Source organism: Peromyscus maniculatus, chromosome 15 (assembly GCF_049852395.1).
Source record: "Peromyscus maniculatus bairdii isolate BWxNUB_F1_BW_parent chromosome 15, HU_Pman_BW_mat_3.1, whole genome shotgun sequence".
NCBI classification, from domain to species: domain Eukaryota; kingdom Metazoa; phylum Chordata; class Mammalia; order Rodentia; family Cricetidae; genus Peromyscus; species Peromyscus maniculatus.
The window spans coordinates 57,290,968-57,310,752 of NC_134866.1; the positions used below are offsets into that span (position 1 = coordinate 57,290,968).

Here is a 19,785-nt window from a genome sequence, read left to right on the forward strand (position 1 = left end):
TGTATATAATAGGTATGTATATTTACATAATAATGTATATAATAGGTGTCATGTGATTGCCAGGCTCTTTACATTTATTTTATAGGTTTATTCTTAGATCGTTATGAAGTATATGCTTGTTATGGCTTGTATGTACATTGTCCCATACAGGCTCATATGCTAAGGCATTGTCCACAAGACAGAATTTTTCAGAGGTGGGGGTGTTAATGATTGGATTAGGAAGGCTCTGCCTTCATTGATGGAATATACTGATGGATTCCTAACTTGGTGAACTATCAGGAAGTGATGATATCCTAAGAAGCAGGGCTTATTGGAAGGGACCGAGTCCTTGGGGGTAAAGACCTTGAGAGCTAAAATGACCATGATTGAAAACTGTGAGACATAATACATCTCTGATCCTTGAAGTTGATTTTCTTAGCAACAGAAAGCTAATAACCCAAAGCTATTGTTATCTTAATGTTAAAAATAGGAACACTGAAGTATTTTTAAAATTTTTTAATTTGGTTTAATTTTACATATCAGCCACGGATTCTCCTGTCCTTTCTCCTCCTGCCCCCCCTCCCACCCTCTCCCCAGCCCACCCCCCATTCCCATCTCCTCCAGGGCAAGGACTCCCCTGGGGATTCAGCTCAACCCAGTAGACTCAGTCCAGGCAGGTCCAGTCCCCTCCTCCCAGGTTGAGCCAAGTGTCCCTGCATAAGCTCCAGGTTCCAAACAGCCAGCTCATGCACTAAGGACAGGTCTCGGTCCCACTGCCTGGATGCCTCCCAAACAGTTCAAGCTAATCAACTGTCTCACTTATCCAGAAGGCCTGATCCAGTTGGGGCCTCCTTAGCTATTGGGAACACTGAAGTTTGAAATTAAATATAGTTGGCTTTCTGTAACTGTAGGAATGGTATGTAGATAGGAAATATTTGAGGAAAGAATGATGTTTCAGGACTGAATATGCTCAAGCTTTTCCTCCAGATATTGTTCCATAAGTAATAAGTTATAGCAAGCATTTACACAGTAATTAACTTATTAGTAATTAATGACCTAGATATGATTGAAGTATATGAGAAGACAGCATAGTTTATAAGCAAAGCTGTGTTATTTGTAAGTGATGAGAGCATTCTCAGATCTTTTTTAATTAATTTTCAGAATTCTAATTATATTCTATTCTGTTTATAACTTTTAAATTCTTTTTTCTATTTTTCTTTTATTGGAAATAGATATATTTTTCACACAATATATTCTGATTACAGCTTTCCCTCTCCTAAATTCTTCAATCTCACCACCTCCCCTCACATCTGGATCCACATCCTTTCTGTCTATCCTTAGAAAACAATCAGGATCTAAAGATTAATAACACAATAAGATAAACCAAACCCAACAAATCATAATAAGAAGAAATAGACATATAGACAAAACAAAAAAGCCAAAGAAAAAGCAAAAAAGAAACACATATGGACACAGACACACACACACACACACACACACACACACACACACACACACACACACACACATCCAGGCCAACACACAGATGCTCAAGCACAGGAATCCCATAAAAGCACAAAAGTAGATGCCAAAATATGTCTGCAGAAGACCTCGAAGTTATGATACAACATTATGAAATAAAAAAATGTCCTAGAATGCCATTGAGTTCATTTTCTTTTTACTATCTGCTGTCCAGCATGCTGCCTGCCCTTAAGAGTGGCTTGTATCCTATGTGAAACTCCACTGGAGAAAACTAATTTTTCATTTCTTAGTGGTTATCAATTGGAGACAGCTTCTGGATTAGGGGTGGGGCCTGTGTCCTCTTCTCTTCTCAGTGCTGGAACTCTATTTTGTGCAGACTTGTGCATGCCCCGTGGATGCTGCCCTAGTCTCTGGGAGTTAATATTTTCATTTGGTCCTGCTGTGTTTAGAAGGCCTTGTTTGTTGTTGTGGGATTTTTTGCTCACACTTTGACATTCCTGACACTTCCAGTAAACTTTACTTTGACTCGGGGCAGAGCTAGCTACTGTCTGACCAAAATTAGCCATAGAGGTTTGGGAGGACTGAGACATATAGAGAGGCACAGGAAGTAGTAGGGTGGGGCTTAGAAAGATTCTCTGCCCATTTTGGACCAAAGAAAGAGAGAGAGAGGAGGTCACTGGTCGTTTCTCTGAGCATTCAGGTTTTTACTGGGTATCTGACTCCCGATTATTATTCTTTATCGATAAAGAATAATTATTCTTTAATTATTTGAAGAATAATTAGATAAATGCTTCATTAGGCATCCAGCACAGGGCACTAGATCACAAGGCAGCTGCTCACTGCTCACTGGTGGCTTTGCAGTCACCACCACAGCTGGTTTGTCTCCCTTCCCCCAGGTCCTCTGCCTCTGCATGAGTCTGGGGTTTCCTCATTACAGCCGCTCTACAGCAGCCTCTGACTGCCTCCTGTCACAGGCCCTAAACACTGCCAGAGTTAGCCACCCACTTCCAGCTGGCTCTGTCATTTAGGAAATCCCAGACCCTCACTCCCCACCACGGGATTCTTCCACACACCCGCTGTGTCTACTTTCCAGGCAGCCAGCTCCCTCTCCCCGTGGGTTGCGGGCTGTCCCTGGACCCCCTCCTTGGTCCACTGCCGTGCCAGGCCAGCCACCTTGACACTGCTGCTGCCACCACCACACACCCTCAGCCCCCAGCTACATGGAAGCAGCTGCAGCTGCCCTCAGCCAGACCTTGCACCACCCATGTTCTCTGTCCAGCCATGCCGTGCAGTGACAGCTGAGGTCATCAGCAGATCTGGTGAGACAGCTGGGAATTCTTAAGGGGGGAATTAGCTTTTTTAAAAAAGTTTTTCCCTATGTTAAGAATGGGGAATTAGATCTCTATGTGGTTCCACAATGGATGTTTTGAAAATGGAAAAATTAAATGAAGGAATAATCAACTTAGCTGGGATTGACATATTGTCAATTATAATCATTATCAATTTGTAATTCATGTTTTATCCTTAAAAAAGTGGTTTGATATCAGTGCTAAATACTAAAAAATGATAATATATAATACTTAAAAAAACCTACTAACAGAACTAAGAAAAATATTCACACAGAGACAGAGAAGTTTAGAGCAGAACCTACCATGTCATTACAGTATAAAAGAAAGAGGAGCAGCCGAGGTTATTAGTAAGCCAACCTTAATTTATCCCGTTACATTTCTAGAACAACCACCAGAAGATAGGCACATGCAAGGCTATACAGAAGTTAACTGGGATCCTGTAGAAATCTTAGATTTGAAGAGATTTAAGGAAGCAATAGTTTCATATGTCATACATTCACCTTTTGAAGTAGATGTTAAATTCATGGGCAACTCAGAACAGAATTATTCCACAAGACTGGAAAGAATTTAGCTACAGCAAGATTTGAAGCTGGTCCTTAGTTACAATGTAAAACATGGTATAGAGAGGAAACTAAGGTCATAGAACATTGAAGTATGGCTAAAGGTATGGAAATTTCCAGGGACCGGCTCCTCAGTGATGGCCAGTGTGCTGATTTGGAAAGACAGTAGATTTGATAACCATCCTTCATCCTATGCCATATTGCAGCTTTGAATGCTTAGGACAGGGTTGAAGAGTCAGGAAAGAGGACAGAGTCATTTACTAATATTGTACAAGGCCCAATCACTGATCTTTAAAATAGATTGGCTTTAGCTGTAAATAGAATGATATCAGATCGAGAAGTTAGACAAATAATAATTGAATCTTTGAGTTTTGAAAATGCTAATTCAGAATGGAGAAGAGTGATTAGGCCTTTAAAAGCAAGAGCAGCACCAATCGATAACTGGACAAGAAATACAGCTATGATTAGATTTCATGCTTATGATGATATTTGGATAGAAGTGCTTTCTAAAAATATTAAGAAAATAGAAATGTCATATGTTTTAATTATGGTAAACAAGGTCATCGGAAAGGAGTTGTAACCAAGGCATTCCTAGAAGCAATTTTTTTCCAGAGATAATCCAAAGAGAAGGTCCCAGCCTTCTGTAATATGCAGAAGTTGTGGCAAAGGCCAGCACTGGACTAATGGATGCAGATCAACAAAGGACAGAAAAGGTAATCCTTTGCCATCAGGAATCCTTAGGGGGCTTCTCACAGGCCCCAATATCAAATTTGGTTAAATCATTCCCTGTCAGCATTGGGGAAACTCCTCTACAGAGCAATTAAGAGATATAATGCCTGTTGTTAAAAACCATCCTGCTCTGGATGTCAGAACAGCTTCAGTAGATAAAACAAATTTTCAGGACAGACATAAAACAAAGCTAAAGCTAAAAATATGAATAGATGGCATTGTAATTGAAAGTTTACTAGACATAGGCATGGATGTAACAATTATTTCAGCAACATCTTGGCATCCAGATTGACCTCTTCAGGAGGTAAGTATTCAGATTCTAGGGATTAGAACTTTATCTCAGGTAAAACAAACTACAAGGAGGTCAAGTATATAGGGCCAGAAGGACAGATAGGAAAATTAAAGCCATATGTAGCTAACATAGCATGAGTTTAAAGGGACATGATTTATTACATCAATGGAAAACCCACATTAACATTCCTCCAATCTCAGAAACAAACCATAAAGTGAAGTATGCTTTCTGAAAAATTTTAAAAGGCATTATCAATAACAGTCACCAACCATTCAGGTTGTACAGAAGCAAGGCACAACAGCTGCTGATCTTCCAAAGATACCAACAGCCCTACCTTTAAAATAGTTATCTGACAAAACTGTCTGACTGGAACAATAGCCTTTGACACCAGAAAAATTGCAGCCATTAGAACAGCTGGTACAGGAGCAGCTGAATGGTCAACATATTGAAGAATCGACCAGTCCTTGGAATTCCACTATATTTGTCATAAAAAAGAAGCCTGAAAAATGGAGAATGTTAACAGATTTAAGAGCCATAAATAAGGTGATTCAGCCAATAGGCTCTTGACAACCTGGAATTCCCTTTCCTTCTTGATTATCCAAAGGATGGTCTATTATAGTGATTGATTTAAAAGACTACTTTTTTTTTTTACTATACCTTTACAAGAACAGGTTAGAGAAAAAATTGCCTTCACAGTGCCTACTTATAATAATAATTGCTAGCCTGTTAAAAGATATCAGCGGAAAGTTCTTCCACAAGGGATGTTAAAGAGTCCTACCTTGTGTCAATATTTTGTACAACATCCATTGGAAATAATTCAAAAACAGTTTCCTCAATCTATAATTTACCATTATATGGATGATATTTTACTAGCTGATTCAGATTCAGATATATTAGAAAAAAAATATTCGAAGAAGTAAAAAGTTTACCTTGTTGGGGATTACAAATTGCTCCTGAAAAAAATCCCAAGAGGAGATTCTATTAATTACCTATGATATAAGACAGCTTTACAAAAAAGTTCATCCACAGAAAGTACAAATCAGGAGAGATCAATTATAAATTCTTAATGATTTTCAAAAGTTTCTGGAAGATATTAACTGTCTACAGCCAATAGTCAGGTTAACTACTCAAGAACTAAGTAATTTATTTCAAACATTAAGTGATAAGGACTTAAATAGTCCAAGAAAATTATCAGCTGAGGCTCAGAAAGAAATTACAGGATGCACATGTGGATCATTTGGGTCCAAAGCTTGATTATATTCTGGTCATTTTACCATCTATACTTTCTCCCACAAGTATTCTTGTGGAATATCTTAGAATGGATATTTTTACCACATAAAAAGTAAAAAATTAAAGACCCATGTAGAAAATGATCCTGAATTGATTCTGAAAGGAAAATTTAGACTTCATAATTAGCAGAAATAGAGCCAACAGCAATTGTGGAGCCTTTTACTAATGCTGAAGTTGTCTCATGGGCAGAAAATGAACATTGCCAAAGAGCTTGCAGTATTTTCTTGGGAGAGGTTAGCAACAAATATCCCCAAAGCAAAAGACTTCAGTTTATAGAAACAGCTATTTGTGTCCTTCCTCACATTGTACAGTTTACACCAATTTCTGGAGAGCTCCTATATTCTATAGTGATACAAATAAATCAAGAAAGTCAGGAAATTTAAGTAAAGTGCCTGAATGCCCTTATGATTTTGTTCAAAAGTCAATATTATATACTATTCTGATGGTATTATTAGATTTTCCAGAACCTCTTAATATAATTACTGACCCTTAATATACAGAAAGAGTTGTTTTACATATTGAAACCTATGAACTTATTCCAGGTGATTCAGAATTAACTTCATTGTTTATTCAATTACAAGAAGTAATCAGAAATAGAAATTATTCCTTGTATATAACATATATCAGATCCCATACAGGTCTACCAGGCCCTCTAGCACAAGGTAATGATGAAGCTGATCAGCTATTGGTAGGAAATGTGCTAGAAGCCCCAGGATTTCATAACAAACACCACATTAATAGCAAAGGTTTGAAGAAAGGTTTTTCTATCACTTTGCAATAAGCCAAGGAAATTATAAGGAAATATTCTACTTGTTCTTTGTATAACCAAACTCCCTACATGCAGGAAGTAACCCCAAGATTACTGAAATAAATGAAACTTGGCAAATGAATGTGTTTCATTTTGTGGAGTTTGAAACATTAAAGTATGTGCATCATACCATAGATACTTATTCAGGATTTCAGTGGGCAACCACTTTGAGTTCTGAAAAGGTTGGTTCTGTAATTACACAATTGTTAGAACTCATAGCCATTATGGGAATACCTATACAAATTAAGACTGACGATGCTCCAGCATATGTCTCTAGTAAAGTGAAACAGGTTTTTTTTTTGCATATTACAACATAAAGCGTATTACAGATATACCTCACAATCCTACAGAACAAGCAGTTTTTTTTTAAAGATCTAATCACACTTTAAAAGAAATGCATAATAAACAGGGAAGGGTAAAAAAAAGACCCCCAAAGATAGATTGCACAATGCTTTATTAACTTTAAACTTTTAAATGCAAGTGAGAAAGGAATGGCAGCTGCGGAGAGACGTTGGATAGTAGGAAAAACTGCTAAATTAAATCAGCCTCTATACGTTAAAGATGTGTTGACTTCGGAATGGAGACCAGGATATATGTTATGTTGGAGAAGAGAATTTGCTTTTGTTTTCATAGAAGAAAAGCTATGGATACCATCAAAATTGATAAAGATTAAACTCGATCAGGCGAGACCTCTTAATTAGGATAGGCTGATCAGACAGCATGGCCATTCAATCTAAACTCACTCATAAGACTACCAAATGCCTTTCATTTGATCAGTTATAACCTGTCAAAAAGAGAAACTCCCCAAGGTTAGGATGGGGTAGGGTTTTATTTTTGTCTTTCTGGGAGAAGAAAGGCATTCAGCTAAGGAATCTGAAAACCACTGGGCAGATGAAACATCTGAAGAAGAAGGGAGAATCATGCAGTAAAAATGTCCCAAGGAAAAGAGTAAATTGGCCTATTGCTATATCACATTTCCAACAGGATATAATTTAATAAATCTTCCTATATGTTTGTTTCTCCTGTTCTCTACAGACATATAAAGCAAATATTCTTTTTGTAGTGTCAATTCAATTAAAAATTAAAGCTGGATTTGGAGTTGGAGCATGGCTCTCTCCTTCTCTAAACCCAAGCATGCTTGTTAAAGGAAAATCCAAAACCTCTGTCAGAAGAGCCACCTGATATGGAACAGAAGAAAAACCAAAATTAAGCAACTATTCTATTGCTACTAATCCCATAATCTTTTGGTTTTATTTTGACTCTTTAAAACTTTTTTAAAAGTATAAATATTATCTCAAAATTTATAAGAGTTTGAAGATGGTTGCCCCAGTGTTTCAGAGGAACCTTGGGTGACTATCCAGACAGCCAAATGTCTCTGTCATTTCTATAGTTTTGGAAATTGTTTGCTTTGCACTTCCTGTTAACTCAGGTAATAGTATATCCTTCTCAGGTCTCTGATGGAATTGAAGACAAGATATAGTTACAGTTTTTCTTGTTACCAAATTCAGAAAAGAAACATAAGATTTGTAAAGTGCATAAGGTTGAGAGTCAAAAAAGCTTAAATTTTTTATCTAGGAAAGTGTTTTAAGATCTAAAAAGATAGTTTTGTGTTAGTAATACAAGTTAGGATAGAAAGTGAATTAGGTACAAAATGCTGGACTCGCTGAAATAGGATGAATAATAGAGTATTTCCTCTGAATTTGCCAAATGCAAATGGACTAGGCATTGTAAATGTAATTCTGACCTGACAATTGTTCTTATTGTATATAGTTTTACTGTGTTAGAGTCAAAACCTTTTCTTTTTATTTAGATGAAAAGGGGAATGTGGGATATTTTGAATGCACTCTGACACTCCCGGGACTGCCAATAAAGTGACTGGTCTCTTCTGCACTGCTTCTCTGATCATTCAAATTGTCACCCAATATCTGATTCTTGAGTTTTTATTGATAAAGAATAATTAGATGAACACTTCAGTTTGTACCCTCCATTCCTTCTGGCTCTTTCACTTTTTCTGCCTCCTCTTCTGCAGAGTTCCCTGAACCCTGAGGGGAGGAATTTGATGGAGACATCCCATTTCTGACTGAGTGTTCCAACGTCTTTCACTCTCTTCACATTGTCTGGCTCTGAGTCTCTGGATTTGTTCCCATCTACTGCAGATGGAAGCTTCTCTGATGATGGCTGAGCAAGACAGTTATTTGTGAGAGTAGCAGAATGTCATTAGGAATCATTTCATTGCTGTATTTCCTTAGAAGAATGGTAGTAGTGTTTGGTTTTCCCATATGTCCCTGGCCTCTCTGGTCTCAGGCTTCTTGGACACCTAATCAGTATCAGGAATGGGTTCCATCTCATGGAATGGGCCTCAGATGCAATCGGATATTCTTTGATTCTTGGGTCATTCTCGCAAGCTTGTGCCACTGTTGCACTAGCAGATCCTACAGGCAGGTCATCACTTGTAACTGGTTTGGTGTCCACCTTTCTCCTTTTGGTAGCAATCAAGGTTTGCTCTAGTACCATAAACACTAGTCAGCACGGTCAAGGTTCTACATGGGCACCAGCTCAACTTCTCTGCATTCAGTGAGTTATGGTGGTGTTGTCTTCAGCAAAAGGGTCTTACTGCCAGATTGTATAGAGCAACTAATAGTCTTGGTAATAGCCTGGATTGTTTGGGGTGTTCTCATGGGGCCCCTTTGGGCAGCAGTTTGATGAGATGTAACCCATTGCTGGCACTGGAAACTTCATTTGGTGACAGAGAATGTCCAGTTGGAGATCTTTCTCCCCTGTTATTTTGTGACTTCATGTAGATTTTCTTCATGTTTGTGTTCTGAACTTTCAGACAAGGCAGATAAATGACATGAATAGTATCTGATAAATTTTAGAGAGTTACTTTGATGTAATCATCGAAACTCATCCCTTAGAAGAAATGGTCTCCTGTTGATAAATTTTTCCAGGTGTAGAATGAAAAAATCAGAGCTCGCCGGGCGGTGGTGGCGCACGCCTTTAATCCCAGCACTCGGGAGGCAGAACCAGGCGGATCTCTGTGAGTTCGAGGCCAGCCTGGGCTACCAAGTGAGCTCCAGGAAAGGCGCAAAGCTACACAGAGAAACACTGTCTCAAAAAACCAAAAAAAAAAAAAAAAAAAAAAAAAAAGAAAAAATCAGAGCTCACATTTTTCTTACTATGCTGATAACAACTCAGTAAAGGAAAAGCAAATGTACTTATGGATAATAAGTTAGATTTTTTTAAAACAAATCTGCCTTTTATTTTTCAAAACCAATGGCCACCTCTTTATATGTATGATGCTGTTTAGAAGAGGCTTGCAATTTCACCTATAGTTCTTAAAGAAAAAATTGGTATGTTTGTTGAACTGCTCAAATACAGATCACTTATTGTAAAAGCTGTTTACTTTATGTGCATCTTTGGTATTGTCCCATATTGAATTTTCCTCCTTACTCCAAATAGCTTGAAGATGAAGCGACAAAATTATTGCCAGTCAGTTGAGCAACTACTATATTAAGCTCCGGTCAAATTCTTGTCATTTTCAGTAAGAAATGGCATACTCAGAAACTTATTAACTATTGTAATGGTGTTTATAAAAGTAAATTTGTACTAATTTTTTTTTTTTTTTTTTTTTTTTTTTGGTTTTTCGAGACAGGGTTTCTCTGCATAGCTTTGCACCTTTCCTGGAGCTCACTTGGTAGCCCAGGCTGACCTTGAACTCACAGAGATCTGCCTGGCTCTGCCTTCCAAGTGCTGGGATTAAAGGCGTGCGCCACCACCACCTGGCTGTACTAATTTTTATTGAAATTGTGTTTGATCATATGCTTATGAAAGCAAAACTTTATTATTAATTAAACAACATAATTCTTGGCTTCTTAAGACACAGCTATTCTTCATAAATAATTTCTTTTTGGTTTAACTAATAAAATTTAATTTCAAGTTGGCTCCGGGAAATTTATACTGAGATTAGATAGATAGATAGTCATATGTAAATATATATACATATATATACACACACAGGTTTTGCATTGTTTAAATACAATATAGTTGGCACAAAACTTTTCTTCATACCATATAGTATAAAGTCAGAAACATCTCAAACTATGAATAGTCTCTTCAGCTTTCAGTTGAAGATGTCTTATTGGAAAACAATCACTACAACATATGGAGAAATAGCTATTTTTGCTCAGGGTCAGAAAATAACGAAGGTTAAAAAGTGAATAGTAAAATGTCTTGCATAGACTAAATCTTCTAAGAAGTAGAACCATGTTCTTGCCATAGATAGCATGTTTTCTTGTATAAATTGAAGTATTTTCAAGGAATGACTATGTTGCTAAAACATGATAAGAAAACAAAAGCAGCTTATTTTAATGGCAGGTGGCTTGTGACACTCATTGGATCCATTCCAATTTTCCTGATGAGGTATGTTTGTTGGTCTTACGTTGAATCGAAAGGAAATAAACCTCTCAGCTATAGTTGTTTCAATAGGCTTATGGTAGTTTGAAAAAAAAATGGCCTTCAAAGGGAGTGGCACTAATAGGAGGTATGGCCTTTTGGAGGAAGTGTGTCACTGCGGGGATGGACTTTAAGGTCTCTTTTTCTCAAGCTTCCCTCAGTGCAACATCCAGTTGACTTCCTGTTGCCTGAAAGATGTAGCACTCACAGCTCCAGTACCATGTCTGCCTGTACACTGCCATGTTCCCCTTCATGATCATAATGGACTGGACCTCTGAAACTGTAAGCCAGCCACCCTCAATTAAATGTTTTCTTTATAAGAGTTGCCATGGTCATGACGTCTCTTCACAGCAATAGTACACCCTAAGACAATGCTCTTAATTATAAGACATTACTTTGGATTATTGACTTTCAAAACTCAGGACAGTCATTTTGTTGATGACTTTGCTGAAAGCATGTGGCCTGCAAGGTTGTTATATGTGGCTTCAAAAGAACAAAACATTGGGTGGCCTTTCCACCCACTGATGTTTGAATGAAGCTTACTTCTAACTAACTTACTAACATGCCTTTCTTTGCTTGATGTCCCCAAAATAATACCCAGTGATACTTCTTGGCTTCTGGTGGTATTCCACCATAATGTAACAGCAACCTATCAAATATATATTTACCATGCCCCAGAAATTGGTTTTAAAGGCTTTAAATGTGCTCTCTCACTGACTCCTCATAATAGTACCATGTGTTGACTCACTCCACTTAACAAAGAAGGAAACTGAATCACAGAGAAAACTAAGCTGCTGAGCTGTTAGGCAGCCATACAGTATTGGACCCGTGCATATGGCTTCAGGAGTGTGTGCAATGATTGGCCCTCCAAGCCACAGGGGATCTACCAAAGTCACAGAGTGTATAGCAAGTTACAGTGCTGAGGAATTCTAGGGAGCAGTCAGCAGCCATAATGATAATTGTGACAGTGTGATGTACAAAATTACAAAATGCCTGAAGATAACCAAAAACAGATCTGGAGAAACTGCTTCCTAAAGTTTGGCTGGCACTAGTGGTCAATGGGTGACCTAAAGTTGATGAATTAGCTCAAATTCTCTTACCATGTAGTATAATTTCCTTCTATTCTAGGTAATATCAAATAGTATGGCAGAAGCTAACTTAGTCTTTTGTCATGGTGCACATGTACACACACACACACACACACACACACACACACACACACACACACCATTTTATAGGTATAAGCAGAGCCCCATTTAGGAAATGCCTTAAAGTGAAAATGGACTCCTGCTCAGTATTTTTAGCTCACCTAACACTGATGTCTTTGGCTGCATTTACAATAATGACAATTATACTACAGGACTCTGATTAATCAATGTTTTCTTAATTGGATTTGTAGCATGTTCTTAGAGCAGTAGGGAGTACCTCTGTGTTTTTATACTAATGTTTTCCAAGGTCCTTTCTGAAAATGACAATGGATTAGCCTGAAGATGTCAGTGGACTCCAGAGAATCTGTCTAGTCTCAGAAACAGCTATCATCCAGGCTGGGCTGCATCTACAGAGGTATGGGTGGTGATGCTGGTGAGTGGGTGGCAGTATGATTGTATCCATCAAGTTTTGTTGTTAAGGTACAGACACCTGGAACTGATAATGCTGTTAAGGTTATAGATTCCAAGTCATTGGCTTTTAGGTTTTGACAGGCTCCAGATGATGTTGCTCCTTCCAACGGTGTCCCACAGGTTGTTGAACAGCAAGGCCACTCACTGTGAGATGCAAAGAGCAGAGACAGCCCACCGCTTTATCTCCATTTCTTTCCAGGTTCAGACTGCATACCTAGAAGATAGAACGTACCTTAATATTGTTCTATAGAGATGACTAATTGGCTAAAAACACTTGATGCTCTTGCAGAACACTACAGCAGGTAAAAAACACTTGCTCTGAAAGCCTGAGGACTTGATCTCTGGGAAACACAGTAGTGCTATGGATATCGCTCTGTATGATGTGAATGTGTTGCTCTGATTGGTTGATAAATAAAATGCTGATTGACTAGTAGCCAGGCAGGAAGTATAGGAGGGATAAGCAGAGAGGAGAATTCTGGGAAGAGGAAGGCTGTCAGGACACACCAGCCTGCCATCCAGGGAGCAGCATGTAATGGCATACAAGTAAAGCCATGGAAAACATGGCGACATATAGATTAACAGAAATGGGCTGAGTTTAAATGTAAAAGCTAGTCAGTAGTAAACCTGAGCTAATGGACAAGTAGTTATAATATAAGCCTCTGTGTGTTTACTTGGGTCTAAGTGGCTGTGGACTGGGTGGGACACAGGAAAACTTGCAGTTGCACAGTAGAAGAAGATCACCAACTGCCATCATAAAATAGTGTCTTGTAGAAGATGAAGTTTCCCTTCTTTTGGATGTGCCTGGCAAAGTATTTCCTTAGCAGTTGTCATGTGGATAAGAACTAGGTAAAATAAATGTTTTCAAATTCTATTAGTACCCCATAAGAACCTTCACAAATAGTTTGAGACATCAGCAGTATGGATTTTGCTATGATATTTCACACACAGAGAATCAGATATAATCTTGCTTGACAATGACTGAAATATTTTACATTCTGTCTTTTTAATGGTACTTAAAATGTCTAATATGACTACAGGAACATACATCTTCATTGGTAGTTAATGTACTTCTACATTAATATGTAATGGGATTGGACATCAGACTCCAAGTGATCCTATTATGAGTTTTTGCAGCATGTTTCCCCTCTGCAACTCAATGTGATTTAACATATTAGTTCATTTATGACCCCTGAATTACTAAGACCATTTTGCAAATGGGAAATAGATACAGAGAAATTGGATAATTTTTCCACTTGATTTTCAAGTGGTCCTTTTTAAAGGAAAGAATATTGTTTTAGGTGAATTAAAAAGATAACACAATAGTTTCAGAGATGAGTCTTTTTAGAAAGAGGGAGTTTCTGGAAATGAGGTACTTGATTTTATAACTGAGTTCTCTATTAGGCTAATATTTAAAGGACATTGAATAGTATCGGCATTGTTAGAGGCTGTGAATGCAACTGTCAGTGTGAGCACATGGAGATTGCCTTCATACCGTTTAGTTTCCGTGGATTTGATTGCTGGTGGAAAGTGGGAAGGACAAACTTTATAAAATGAATGAACATAGTTATGAAAGAAGTTCAGCTACATTTAGGACATGGGGTACTGCTATCAGACAGTATAGTGAATAAGGACAGGACCCATGGGGTGCATGTTAAATACAATATTATTAAACTAACTTTCAAATCAGGTTCAAATTTTATTTCATTGTTTTTCATAGTAAACTCTGTTGTGACACTCAATTTATTATCTCCTTAAAGTTATTTTTTATGTGCTATTGACCTCTCCCTGCTGTGGCTAGTTTATTGGTCTACTGTTTGGGGTTTCCTTCTAGTGAATGCTATATGTTCTGTTCTTACATTTTTCATCTAACATCTTTGTCCAGAGTGAGTCTTCCAGCCTCTTTTCTTCAGTGGTGCTGTTAGTGTCTGGTTGATTCAGCATCCCTGAACACATGGCACACTCTTCTGTAACATTGCTGCCAAATCCCTCATTGAGTCAGCAGGAGCTTTTCACTAACATCTTGTAGAAAGTAAAAGGTATACAGCCTTGGAGAGCAAATGCCAGTGTGCAATGGAGGTGTAAATCTGTGTTAGCAATAAAAACAGTCTCCTGGGGCTTGATAGTTCTTTGCCAGACACAAATCTTCTTTTGAAGCACTAACAAGTTCAGTGCTTAAAAGGAGTATCCACAGTGAAAATGCGCTCTCTTCAAGTATTATCAAAAAATGATCTTGTTTAAATGTATAAAATATTGATAAAAGGAATGCAATTTAAAGTAGCAGCTTTATTACTGGGTCAGGGAATATGACTGAAGTGCAATACTGAAGTGTTGACTCTAGTCCCTCTAATTGCCCCAGCTCCCTACTGATCACTTTCCAAAGCACCTCCTGGTCTGAAAAACAAAGTTGTCTTGCCTTGGCAAAGTCTGTCTTAATTAAAGGAAAATCATGGTCAAAAGGAAATTCCCCACAGTCAGGCATGCCACAAAAGAAAACAAAAACAAAACAAAACACTGAATTAATTCAAAGGTGCTCAGCTCCTGGCCTGAGACTCCATCCGTAGTGTGGAGGATGAGAAGTGTGGAGAAGCCACCAAAGTGGTTGACTGTGAAATACAATGGTAGACACAGACACAGAAGATGATGTCACAGTGGAGGATTTCTCTTGAGTAAAGTTATTGATTGCAAATGACAAAGTCATGACGTCTGTTTGCACAATGATGCTTTAGGTGTATAGAGCTCTCGGATATATAGAGCTCACTGATTATTTGATTTCTTTTGTTTTCTTTCATTTTTTGACAAGGATATTGGTCTGTAGACCTGGCTGGTTTATCTCTTCATCCATCCTCCTAGCTCTGTCTCCTGAATTTAGACCTCATCAATTTCTATTTCTTCACCATTGAAGGCATCATGAAAACAGACATAAAGAATTGTATATTGGATAAGACAATATGTAATTATATAAATATTATAAATATAATATAAAACCTAGAGGCAGAAGAAAGAAAAAGGGGAAAATATAAAGGACGAGACCTGCATTTGGAAGTGAAGGAAGAACTACAGGAAGGAGACATAATGTCTCCCTTTCTCCACTGTAAGATTTATGGCTGAGGCACCTATAAGAAAAGATCAGCCAACTCGAACGTACACATTTGTCTACTATAAATGTTGCTGCAGTGGCCTTCAGTAAAGAAGATCAATGGAAACAGGGTGGCCTGTGCATTTCTGATTTTTTTAGAAATTTTATTCCTTTATGTCAGCCTGCATGAGTTCATGTGCACCACTTGCATATAGAGGCCTAAAGAGAAAGTCAGATCCATTAAACTAGAATTACAGGTGGCTGTGAACTGCCATACTCTGTGCAAGAACAGTAAGTAGTCTTAACCACTGAGCTATTCCTGCTGCCCAGCATGAATATTTCCATGTGCACACAGTTGTTCAGAGTATGACTGAAGGAAAAGAATGTGATCTAGTAGGAACTAACGTCAGTAACTTAGTAATGCTTGTTTAGATCTCCCTGTGTGCCAGTATCTTCCTAAGTGAGGGCTTTCCTTTCCTTCTGGTACAGAGAGGGACCTCTGCAGTGCTGGCCTCTTGACCTGCTGTAGAGGAAATCAGAATTCTTCTGTTCCTTGCTTCAGGAGAGAAGCTCAGAGATGTGGAGATGACTCCTGTTTTCCCAAATGCCAAGTTGCCATGTTTGTGAGTACTGTGTCCTGAACCTCAAGACTAACTTTACAAGTAGGTGAATTTCAAACAAATGAACAATAAAACAACAACAACAAAAAATGCCAAAACAATTTAATTATGCTCAATTCTACTTTGTCAAATGTTAGCCTGTTTCCCTCTACCGTCAAATGCCATAAAAATAGCATGGGTCCCTTACCCTCCAAAAAAGCAGGTTTTAAAAAAGTGAATCCAAGGTGAGTTTTCCTGAAAGGACCAGGGGAATATCAGCATGAGAGACCACACAGGAATACCTCAAGGGTATGAGGGGAAATCAAAGGAAAGGAAAGCACTGTGACTGGGCGCTGGCAAAGGCCATGGTCTTTACTAGGTTCCCAAGACACGCCCTAAACACATCCAGACTGGTACCTCTCCTGCCTGGCCTTATTGGACGGGGAGAGAAACTTCCCATCACTCACATGGAAACTCATGCCATCTTTAGCTCCAGTTCTAGGGGATCCATGTCCTCTTCTGGCCTCAGCAGGCACAGGCTTGCAAATGGTGCACAGATATTCATACAGGCAAAACGAACATTCACGTCAAGTAAAGCAAAAAATCTAAAGAATGAAAGAGGGTGTTGCTGTCATTTATGTAAGGAGAGCAGACACAAGCGGGAATGACAGTCACAAACCCTTACACTGCTGGCATGATTTCACGTGTGCCTATCACCCAACAAACAGGCACGTTTGACATGGGTACCAAGAAGCTAAAGCCTCTCAAATATGCACCAGTGACTGAAATATTGTAAGAATATTAATTTTTGAGAATTTTACACATGAATACTGTATTTACATCACTTGGCACTCCTCCTTTTCTTCCAGTGCCCTGCAACTGCTTCTCAAATTCAAGACCTTGTTTTCTTTAAATATATACACACATTATACAAATGTGTGTGTGTGAAGAGTGAACCTAATTAGTCTTATCAATATAAATCAAGAGTCAGATATCGGGTTAATAACCTGAAAGATCAGATCTTAGAAAAAGATCTCAAAGCATGGGAGCAGCTACCAGTGACACCTTACCTTTCCAGATCCTCTGACCAAAAGGGCTGAGATTCTGTCTCCGCCCCGACTTACCAGTTCTTCTCTCCACCTCCAGAGTGCTGGGATTAAAGGCGTGAGCCACAGCTGCTCAACTTCTGTGGTTAACCAGTGGCTGCTCTGCCCTCTGATCTCCAGGCAAGCTTAATTAGTCAGAACACAAACAAAATATCACACAACACGTGTGTGTGTGTGTGTGTGTGTGTGTGTAAAAGTTACTCAGTCCATGTAGTGTTACTCATATGTGCAAGAGTTGACCACTTGAGATTGGATAATTTATCAGGGAGCTAGCTTATCTTGGGAAAAACTGATTCTCTTTCTCAAAGTCAGTGATTGCCTGTAACTTGTCATGTAGGGGTGGGGGCTTGTGACGTTTTCCCATCCACGTTGGCATGTGACAGTGTGACAGCAATGCAGGTCTCCTTACCTTGTTGTTGAGATTTCATGGGTGCACCTTGCCTGTCAGGACTAGAAGACGCTCTCTCCCAGTGTGACTGCTGGTCCTCTGGCTCCCACAGCCCTCTGACCCTCTTGTCTGTGATTTTCCTGAGCCTTGGATGTAAACATTGTATTCTAGATGTGCTAACTGGGGCTGGACACCCGTCACCTGTGGGTGTCCTGTGTCCTGTGACTACTTATGAATCTGCATAGTGTCTATCCTTGAACTGCTGGGGAAAAGCTTTGATGAGGGTGAGAACTCCAGTCACCTATGGTATAAAGGTAACCATAGAAAGGGGTTTTCCTTGTGTGGTATTGAGTAATGGGAATTTTGTTAGGTAATCTATGCTTTGGGGAGGAGTATTACCACCCTATGTGGTACACACACACACACACACACACACACACACACACACACACACACACACAGCAGAAGCAACTGTAGAACTTTGGAAATCCACAAATGGTTAAAATGCAGAAGATAACAGCCCTCGTTATTACAGCTGCTACACAACCTCTCTCCCTCCGTCTTTTGCTATATACATAACATATACATGCATATATTAAATATAAGTGTGTGTATATACACATGCATATGTATATATACATATATGAGAACGTATTTTTAAATGATGTAACTTTTATTAAATTTGTTCTTTGATAGCTCTGTGCATGTAGAAATGTAGAAAGTGCATTCTGATTGCCCTCATCCCTACCCTGTCTTACCCGGCAATCCCTCCTCCCCTCTACAAGTTCTTTTCCTGCGTCTGTGTCTTTATGTTTTGTGACCCACCCGGCCTCCTGTGTGACCATGGATTTAGGTCTGTTCATGAGCCTGTAGGCTCATCACTGGGTTCACAACTGAAAGCAATGACTTCCTCTACCCCAGAATCTATCAGTAGCCAATAGTGCAGTAGGGAGAGGGATGGCCCTGGGTAACCCTCCTGGCAATGACTGATGGTTGACAAGCCCAGTCTTATACAGGCCCCATGGAGGTGGCAGTAGCTGATGTGAGATCATTATTTAATGACTTTGCCGTGCCCTGAAGATAGCATGTTACAGTCCTTTACAGGACAACAACAGAAAATGAATCCTTTTGGGTTGAACAGATGCTTGAGAATTGGGAAATAATTTCAGGGGAAAAAAAGCAGTCTTATTTCTGATTTTTACTGCAGCAGATTAATTTTTAGTAACATATTTTCCCCAAATGGACACCCAAAGCAACTTCCAGCCTACTCTGCCAGCATTTCAAATGCGGTCAAAAGAACACCACTCACAATTATTACAGCAAAATTCTTTAGGAAGGTTCCTGTTGGTTACCTGCCCATCTATGAACTGATCAGAGTTGATGAGTGGTGTCAGGCCTGATTGGCCAGGCCTTGGCTGCATGCCCACCCCAGGTGACTAGAGTCTGCTTCCCTCAAACAAACAAACTGTGTCCTTTGAGTAGAAGACAAAGAAGGTGGATATGGACAGCAGTGACTAGTTAAACAAAAATTAATTTGGTTGAAAGTGGTATTATGAAGAAAAACTAGCATGTGCTATCTGCATAAAATCTATGACATTGCTTTTTAATTTCCAGATAAGAGTGGACTCTTAAATGCAAACCAAGAAATAAAATTATAAAATAAAAGTGGTAAGCCTACAGATGAATGAGTGTAAGGAAATATACTCTTTTCCAATAACCTTAGATTATATTAATTGAAGATATTAAAAATATTAGGAGACATGAGTTGATACTATCTTTAAATCAATACATATTTTTGTTTATTGTGACTCAGCTGTATATTATATAAGAAAAATAAGAATTATTTCTCAGGTCCATGTACCATATTAATTCAGTGATGCCTGGTCCTCTGATTAGTGATCTTTAAAGGAAGCCATAATGGAGGCAGAGGAAGGGTGATAAGGTCAATTAAAATAACTCATAAAGTTTAATCGAGGAACTAATTGAAAAGTTGTTTCATTCTGAAATGATAGTGTCAATATATTTAGGAAACACAATTTGTTTTTCACAATTAATT

General features: G+C 38.6%; 1 protein-coding gene across 7 annotated transcripts in view; it reads left to right on the plus strand.

The window, feature by feature from the left end:
* Kiaa0825 (KIAA0825 ortholog) overlaps positions 1 to 19,785 on the plus strand; it is a 441,346-nt gene that overhangs the window by 172,937 nt on the left and 248,624 nt on the right. The gene's annotated exons all lie outside the window — the stretch shown is intronic.